Below are 8,325 nucleotides of genomic sequence, written 5' to 3' on the forward strand. Positions count from 1 at the left end.
TCTGAAATAATCGCAATTATTATATCATTCGTTTCAGTCAAATTTATTTTTGACTTAGCGGGATTGTCATTTCTTTCACATTTTCTCTTGCATTGAGATGCATTTTTTATAAACATTTTACTATTAGGCATGTGACCAAGTTTATTTTCATACATGTGTTCTGTAGTACCATAATCTTCTGATAAACTGACTGGAATGGAAACAGCCACAGTGACACCAACATCAGTATTATCAACGATCTTAGGATCAAAATTATATGCAATAGTTTCTTAGATTGTTGGAGAATAATGAAATAATAATAATAATAATAACCACAACGGAAAAATAATAATAACAACAATATTATTTAACTGTTGACAAAATATTATATTAATAATATTAACAATACAATAAAATAACAGTGTATAATATTATTGCTACGTTAGTGCTAATACTGTAATCAATATGACAATTATAACAGTAATAATCTAACTACTTTTTAACAAATTAATATATTAATTATACTTGAGTCGTGTTAGGCACTGTCCTAAGAAACTATTTCAGCAGTGTGAAATGTTTCCCCATGATTAAACAAGCACTTTCCTGATTAATTAGAGGATATTTTGAGTTAAATAAGTCTTCCCTAATTAACCAGAGGGTATAGGAATCAAACAAATCATTGATACAAATACCAGCAAGTTAAAATAATAGTTGAACCATTAAGCAGGATTATATATAAAAAAGAGAAATACTAAAGAGGAAAATTTTGAATTCTTCTTTTTGGAATACCTCAGGATTGCAGTAAGTTTAGAATATTTATAGGTAAGACTTAACTTTTCAAGTACACCTCTTGATGGCTTCCAGAGTAAGCCTTCTCAAGTATATCTCTTGATGGCTTCTAGAGTAAGCCTTCTCAAGAATATTTCTTGATGGCTTCTAGAGTAAGCCTTCTCAAGTCCATCTCTTGATAGCTTCTAAAATACATCAATACACTTCAAATGTAAATTATTTTGAAATAACAAAATAATTTTCCTACAGAGACAATGTCAATAGAAACCATTTCAAATGAGCGGATCTTTGTACGTGTATATGAGATGTCAAATGGATGAATTGAGTTGGAGATTGAAAATATTAAGGATTGAATTACATAATGAGTTGGGTCATAATTCCTTGATCTGTCTAATTTAATTCGTTTAATTTTAAAAAAATATTATATATTAATATTTATTCCTTGTAAACTCAATTCAAGAAAATAAATTTACCGTTTAATCTAAAAAATATTACATATTAATATTTATTCCTTGTACATCCAATTCAAGAAAATAAATTTGAATGGAAATAGAAAATTGGGTGGTGGATAGAGAGTGGGGTGAGGTAAGAATTTTTTTTAATTTAATTTTTTTAAAATAAAAAGTTATTTTTTGGGAGGGCTGTGGATTAGGGGATCAGGGGTTAGGATGGGATTGGGGTAAGAATTTTGTTTTTAAAAATATTTCTTTAAAAAAAAACTTTTTGAAAAAGAGGTATGCCATGGGGTGGGTGGGTGGTGGGCTAGGGGTGGGGTAAGATTTTTTTTTTTACAAAAATTTAAAGCGGTGTAGGGATGGGGTTATGAGGCGTGGGATGTGGGGTGTGGAGGGATAGAAAAGGGATAGGAGTTTGAGATTAAAAAAAATTTCTAAAAAAGAATAAATTAATTTTTTTAAAAAATTATATTTTTTTAGGAGATGGAATATTGTCGTATAAGGGGTGCAGGGATAGGGAGAGATGGAGTTAGGGTAAGATTTTTTTAATAAAAAAATATTTATTTATTTTTAAAAAATATTTCTAAAAGAATATCTTTTGGGGGAGGGATAGAAAATGCGTGAAGAGGAAGGGTAGGATTTGATCATGAGGTAAGAAAAAAATCCTTTTACAAAAATTAAAAGAAATAATTCTTTGGGATGGGTATGGGCGGCGGGGTTCGGGGTAGGGGGGATGATGATGAAGTGGGGTGAGGGCAAAAAACATTTATAAAATAATATATTTAATAGAGGCGGGGTGGGGTAGGGTAAGCTGGGGATGTGGTGGGGTTGGGGTGAGATGGGAGTGAGGTAAGGTGGATCATTTTGAAAGTGCATTACACATTATTGCTTGTTTTTTCTGATATCATTAAGAAAATCATTTTTCTATTAAACAGGTTGAAGCGAAGATTAAATTAGACTCATTTGAACCCAATTTAAAAATGGGTTGAGATTTAACTAATAGTAAATTATCTTGAACCCAACCCATTAAATACTGAACGAATTGAGCGATCGGCTCAATTTAGATTCATTTTGACACCTCTACGTGTATCTTATGTTAATAAATAAATTATACATAAAAAAATAACAATTAATATTAAAATAATACACAGAAAATAAAAATAAAAAATAAAAAAAGAGAAATACTTAATTTATGTATCACATAAGTGTATATAGTAAATTTTGTTCGATCTCGAACTTTGCTGAATATCACGTTTCACTAAACACAATCTTCAAAAAAAGAAAGACATGTCATATCAAATTAAAGCAACAATATTATTAGTACTTTACAATCTAATTAATACTCGTAACATAAAAGATAAATAAAAGAAAGAGAAAAATTAAAAAATCAAAAGCATCAAATAACAAAATACTCTGAGTATATTAGTAATGTTCGATCTTAAAAATATAATCAAGGTAAATAATGGAGTAGAAGAAAGCAGTAACAAAAAAATCTAAAAAGAAGATGTTTGACAATAAATAGAAAGAGAAAATTAATGTTACATGAGAAAAGAGAAGCAAGTAGTTAATTGTCAAGAAAAAAATATACAAATTTAATGATGGCTCAGTATTTAACCATCTTACCAACACACTAATATTCACATATAGGATAAATTTTTAATTTTTCTTGGTTCTTTATTTATCTAAAATTTATTCATCTTTGATGGATAAATTTATGTTGATGAAGCCTCTACTGCATCCATGGTGGGTGTATGTATGAGACAACAAAATACATTGAAGAATTTTTTTTCTCTATATATAAAGAAGTCTTAAATCTAAAATTATAAGGTATTGAAAAAAAAATAAAATTACCTAGTTAAAATAAGAAAATATTTAATACGGAAAATATGATCAATATGAAGTTACTGTACAAGTATGATTTTGTCTACTACTTCCTCTATTTCTTTTTATTTGTTTCTTTTGAGTGTGTGTTTATATTTTCTTTAAGTGCTCATTTAATCTTTCAAGAATAATTTGATCAATATTTTTCTATTTTATTCTTGTTCAAATTATCAGCATCATCAATGAAAAATTTCTTTTTCAATGGATTTAACTACTAATTTGAAAAGAGGTACAAAATTAATTAAGAAATTATTGATAAAATTACTTAATTTTTTAGGAGCAAGGACTTTATTAAGGGATGTGACTAACTTAAAAGGAGCAAATAAAAATAAATAGAGGGAGTAGTATTATAGAATATTTTAATGAAGGACTCAAAGTGATTGTAAAAAATTTGAATTACCTTGTAATTCTCAGATTAATTAAAACAATGTAATTAAAAAAAATAATGAAAACTCATTCGTCTTTACTCAATTTCAAGTACTTCACCCTTTTCGAAAACATAATTTAAATAATTTTGAGCTCAACTTCATAGATAATGAAAGAAATACTATGACAAAATAATATTTAACTCATAAAATTTTATAACCAAAAATGCATTGGAAACTTAATAAGAAAAAGACTCGATTTTTTTTAAAAATAATGTAATAAAAAAAATACGAAAACTTAATTGAAGCATCACAATTAATAAAACTGATTCATCTTTGCCCTTCAAGTACTTACACTTTTTTCGAGAAAGTAATTTAAATACTTATTCTTAGCTCAACTTCATTGATAATGAAAGAAATAGTATGGCGACATAAGATTCAACTCATTAAGTTTTATAAACAAATATTGGTAAGCTTAAGAAAAAGACTCAGAATTTTTTTTTAAAAAAATTCCAAGCTAAAATTTTATAACAAAAAAGTAGTATATGGTCCGTAAATTAAAAAACTCTTAAATCAATTATATTGGAAGGACTTCTAAACTCCATGAGAATTGAAACAAATAATAATAGAGAATCTTTAAAAAATTACAGCATTTTGCTATAAAATCCATCTTCCATAGCCACATTTTACATAATTATCATTTATAGCCGTTATATTCGATTTATGCCTACTGTATACAATTTTACAGATAATATGTATTTATATAAAATATGAATACAGTCCCTATTTAATTGCGCAAAAAATGAAATTCAATATTTTTAAAATGAAAAAAATCTTAATCACGATTATCTTGTTGAACTGAATATTTTCTTGCCTAACACTACCATGATCTTTTTTTATTTTTTGTGTTTTTCCTGTTTTTTCTTCTTCTTTTTTCTATTTTTTCCTACTTTTGTTTTTTTCGTTTCTTTCTTTTTATTTTTTTCCTTTTTTCTCACTTTAATCTCTAACTTTTATTTTTCTTTCTTCTTTTCTTTTCTTCTTTGATTTTTTTATTTTCTTTTTTGTACTTATTTTCTTTATTATTTTTTGTGCTATTTTATATTTTTTGTATTTTTAAAAAATATGACTAGTCGAGCACAAGTCATGGATGATAACGTAAATATCACAATTGTTTATCGTATTTATAGTCATACCGCCATTTATATTTTTGTATTTATTGACAAAACTGTATTTGTATTTGTTTTTTAAAGTTCGCACTTGTATTTATATTTTATAGTTCACATTTATATTTATATTTAATAGTTCACACTTATATTTGTATTTGTTAGTTTGCGCTATCATTTATATTTTATATAATTCACACTTGTATTTTAAAGAACTATTTTGTATTTGTATTTTATAATTGATTGCATATTATACTGGATTATATTTATATTATGGTTTTATTGTGTTTGTATATTTTGATTATATTTGGATTATACTTGTATTTGTATTCTATTTTCTTTATTACCTTTTTATTTTTAAGAAATTATTTTGTATTTGTATTTGTAAGTTGATTGCATATTGTATTTAGCCGTGTCTATGTACAATTTATCATTTGTATTTGTATACAAACAAGTAAGTGCATTAATTGTATTTTCATTATTTTAAAATATATAAATATGTAATGTATCATTTGATACAAATGTACCATTTTGTATTTGTATATCAAAATTATCATTCATATTTGTAAATAAATAAATATCACTTGATACAAATACAATGACAAACAAATGAAACAAATGATTTTACAAATACAAATACAATATGTATTTGTATAAAAAATTGAGTTGTATTTATTTATATAAATAAGTACAACTAGTATCAATAAATACAAACAAGTAGTCGTAGAAAGAAAATCAATCGTTCCTTTTCAATAATTAAAAAATATAAATGGTAGTTCACACTTGTATTTATATGTTATAGTTCGTATTTGTAGTTGTATTTTATAGTTCACACTTGTATTATATGTTATAGTTCGCATTTGAATTTGTATTTTATAGTTTGTACTTGTATTTGTATGTTATAGTTCACATTTGTATCTGTATTTTATAGTTTGCACTTGTATTTATGTTTGCTAGTTCGCACAAATAAAAAGGAGAAAAATTGAAAAGAAAAAAAGAAGAAGGAGAAAAATGAGAGGAAAAGAAGAAGAAAAAATAAAAAAAAAGATGAAAAAGAAAAAAAGGAGAAAAAGGAAAAGGAAAAAAAGAAAAAAAAAAAGAATAAAAAATAAAAATAAAAAAGTGAAAAAGGTGAAAAAATAAACAATAAAGAGAAAGCAACAAAGAAAGAAAAAGAAAAACTGAAGAAAAAAAACTGAAAAAGAAAAAAAGAAGAAAATAATAATAGAAAATAGAAAAAGAGAGAAAATATATGAGAAAAGATATGAATTGTAATTAAGAATAATTAATAGGCAAGAGGGGCTCTGAATTGTAGTTGATTGAAAATTAGGCTTTAAGTGGTAATAAAAGCCCAATAGTGGCTAATCCGGATAATATAGGGAAAACTACCCGGATTGGCCACTATTGGGCTTTTATTACCACTTAAACCCTAATTTTCAATTAATTACAATTCATGACCCCTTCTTGCCTATTAATTATTTCTAATTACAATTCATATACTTTCGCATTCTTTTCCTGAAACTTATTTGTATGTATATTGGATTACTGATTTCTTTGCATCTTGCGAGGGTGCTGATGTTTCCATTTGTTAATAACTCAAGATAAGAATTCAGCTTCTCTTATTTAGTATGAACTTTAGCGGGATTAGTACCATTATGCACTTATGATGTTGAGGCAGGGAGAGGCTGCACAACATGAAGCTTATGCTTGATCTTCAATTATCTCAGGGATTTTTCCAGTGAAGGAATTCACGCTGAGGTCAAATTTTTGAAGAGTAGTAAGGTATCCAATTATTTTTGGGATTGGACCCGTGAATGGATTTTAGCTGAAATCTAAGTGAACAAGATTCTTAAGATTGCCTACTTGGTTTGGGAGTTTGCCTGTGAGGTTGTTGTAGATTAAATCAAGATGTACAAGTGAGTTAAGGGTCAAAATTTATTTTGGTTTTGTGACAATGTGAGGATTTCGAGTAATTTAGGTGATGAAATTTACCATGGTATTGTACTAATTAGTGCAGGATTTGATCTTAAACTGAGTCGTTGGAGTAGTGACGGGGGAAGAATAATAGTACTGTTTTTGCTTGAAAAGAGATTTTGATTTGTGTGTATGTGATGCATTGGATGAAGAAAACAGATTCAAGATTTGGGAATCGTAAAATGAGTGATGGGAATGTTGCTGTTTTCACGTAAGTGGGTCTTGGATGTGTGCCCAAATCAAGTCTAGGGACATGGTAAATGCCATCAAGATTGTTTTTTTTTTTTGCACTCAATTCCAATCCAAGATGAGCCTTGTTGGCATGTATTTGGATGTCAGGTTCTCCAGTTTTGGTCATTGCAAATGGATTCCATGATCTTGAAAAGTGTTTGTAGTTCATTGGGATTCATGTTTGGTTGTAACGATCGATTCTTGATCATATTTGATGCATATTGATTGGTGGAGACATAAGAATAAGGTGAAATTTATATTGTAGTAGAAAGGTACCTATTTCACGTGTAGACTCAAGGTGTTGATGTTTTGTATATATCCTCCAAAGAAACTTTGCTTTGACACAGTCAACTAATAAAAAAGACATTAGCTGTGGACCAACTTACATCATGTATAAGAGAGAGATCTACCCTCTGCCTAGTTGTAGTACCTATCCCTAGGACAACTGCAAAAGCCAAAATAATGTAGTGATAGTTTTGTTAGTACTGATGACAATTTCCTCCGTTTTTTTGGTATGCTGTACAATTGCATGTAGTTGGGCAAAGTTTGTATATATTGATCTTTATGCTAGTAATCTTTTGATTTGGCTCTTTGTTTATTGGATTCTTGTTTATTTTTAAGTTTGTTTTTACAGGGATATGCCGTTTTCCCCTTTCCGCTTGCAACTTTCCTCATTTGCCTATTTGATGTGAGCAATTGAATTACTTATTTGTTATTCTCGCATTAGTTTGATATTTTAAATTTTTTGTTAGTTTTCTCTATTATCAATTATTACTTCGTAGGACTACATCGATTATGTTGTTATTCTCTTTATTATCAATCATATATTCTATCAATCCAATCATCTTTAAGATTTTTTTCCCTGAATATTGTGTGAAACAAAATGGTACGAAAGTAACTATTGTTAATTGGACCAACTAATTTCTCTACACATGCTTCTTTATGATACATTTGAAAATTTATATGAATAAAGGATATATTTTCATCTTGTTGCAGTGAGGGATACAAGGGCAATTCAAGAAGTCAGTAGATATATGGAGCTATTGAAAGGCCTCGGTAACCTAGATCAGCTCCGAGTGCCCTGTCTTTATCCTTCAATATCAGTGAAATATTTGTTGAGCCACTTTGGACAACGTTTTCCTGAGCAGGGAAAGTCTGAAGGTGTAAACCTGTCCAGTGATGAATGACAAAGCTTGGAGATTCTAGAAGAAATTTTGAGGTACTTGTTTAGCGACACTCAAAATATGCTAGCATCAGATGAGAAATTTCTCATGACAAGTAATTCTCTGTGTTGTCTTCTTCAGAAGGATCCTGGAACAACTCATAAGGGTGAGAATTATGGTGATGTTGTAGTTGGTGGAAAGAAAACTAATGAATTGATCAGTTTCTTTCCACCAGCAGCAAGGGGAAAGAAAGTTGAGGATCCTTCTGCAGCAGACGTTAAATCAAATAATCTAGCTCTATCTATGTTAAGAAGAGACTTGG

This window comes from Capsicum annuum, chromosome 4, assembly GCF_002878395.1.
Source record: "Capsicum annuum cultivar UCD-10X-F1 chromosome 4, UCD10Xv1.1, whole genome shotgun sequence".
NCBI classification, from domain to species: Eukaryota; Viridiplantae; Streptophyta; class Magnoliopsida; order Solanales; family Solanaceae; genus Capsicum; species Capsicum annuum.